The sequence below is a fragment of the Dama dama genome, chromosome 13 (genome assembly GCF_033118175.1).
Source record: "Dama dama isolate Ldn47 chromosome 13, ASM3311817v1, whole genome shotgun sequence".
Lineage (NCBI taxonomy): Eukaryota > Metazoa > Chordata > Mammalia > Artiodactyla > Cervidae > Dama > Dama dama.
The window spans coordinates 46,067,417-46,068,963 of NC_083693.1; the positions used below are offsets into that span (position 1 = coordinate 46,067,417).

The 1,547-nt window shown below is 35.9% G+C and overlaps 1 non-coding gene across 1 annotated transcript; it reads right to left on the bottom strand.

Annotated features, from left to right (window-relative positions):
- Positions 1–1,163: 1,163 nt before the first annotated feature.
- Positions 1,164–1,265, bottom strand: LOC133068560 (U6 spliceosomal RNA). The gene has a single exon (XR_009695536.1). It is a non-coding gene; the product is annotated as a U6 spliceosomal RNA (small nuclear RNA).
- Between the last annotated feature and the right edge of the window lie 282 nt (positions 1,266–1,547).

Genomic DNA, 1,547 nt, shown 5'->3' on the forward strand with positions numbered 1-1,547 from the left:
TTTGGCCATGGTGAGTTTCTGGTGCTTTATTGAGGCTTGTGAGGCATCGTTTATGGATAGCAGTGAGGATGGTTTACACCTGGTGTAAGTGAGACCCTCGAAGGGTTCTGCCGCGGGCTGGTTACCTCACAGGAATATGCCTAGACTAGGGCCCCGGGTTTTTAGTTGCTCTCTGCCAACTGGGTGGTTTGGGGTTTGAGAAAGTGTGTCCAGGGCAGTCCTGCAGGTGGAGGAAGGTCAGAAGGTAGGAAGGAGTACCTGTCTTCTGACCTGTGCTGTGAGGCAGCCTTTCCTTGAGATGCGTTTCCTGACCTCAATGCCGCTGCCATTTTGTATTCTTTCCTGGCTGTAACATATAGATTCTGAAGCGTTATAATGCGAGTCCTGAGAGAGCTTTTTAGCAACTGAAACTTGTCTGATTGCCACCATTAGTAAAGCCTCCAACAAGAAAAACGAAGAACAAAAATAAGTAAACCAAAAAAGTCAGAACCTGAGGGAATGCGGAAGGAAAAAAAAAATCTCTAACTCATATCCTCAAGAAGAAAAGGTGTTTACTTATTGTGTACAAAATGATAGATTTAAAGGTTACTTGAAAAAAGTTGGAAGAGAGAGGAAACCTAAAAAGCAGAAAAAATGCAAAGCGATGGAAAATAGAGAAAAGATCCATATGTTTAAATATTGTATAATGGAAGTTTTAGAAAATCACAGAAAATGAGGTGGGGGAAAATTGACAAATAATTCATGAAGTCCCTAGAACAGGGGAAAAAAAAAAAAAGGCTCCATATTGAAAAGTCATTCACTAAGTACCAGCCCCATGAATTAAAATGGCCCCAACCAAAATATACCATTATCATGCAATTTTGTAATATCAGAAATAGGGAGAAAAGTTTTCACAGGGAAAAAAGAAAACACACCAAAACCTCAGATTGTGTGATTGTAGAATTCAAGCATTACAGAAAAAAAAAAAATCTAAAATATTTCTGAAGAAATTTTTTAAAGTTATTTACAAAGACTGACTTAAAAAATTAGAAAATTACAAAAATTTCAAGACATGTCTATATTTGTAAGTCTTGGGCATAGGCATATGTCTCCCTATGTATGTCAAGATTCTTTTTCATGATATGAAGAGAGGTGTTATATACTAGTTTTAGCGAGTGTGTGTTGTGAGTATGGAATGCTTCATGAATTTGCATGTCAGCTTTGTGTGGGGCATGCTAATCTCTGTATCATTCCAATTTTAGTATATGTGCTGCTGAAGGAAGTACACATTTAGGATTGTGATTAGTATAAATACTAATAAATAATCAGAAAAATTATTTAAGTATTGCAAATAGTGATCACATATTACTTCAGTAGGAGAGATAACAAATCTTTCTAAATCACTAGGTACCTTGTGTTTGATCTAAGGGCACTAGAAAGTAAAATGTTGATGTATTGACCATTATTTAAGTGTTAGATGTTTAGAAAATATTAAGCATTTTAATTTTTAAAAGGTAAATTGTGGAAATTTACTATTTTGATTACTGCAGCAAATGATAATGACTGGG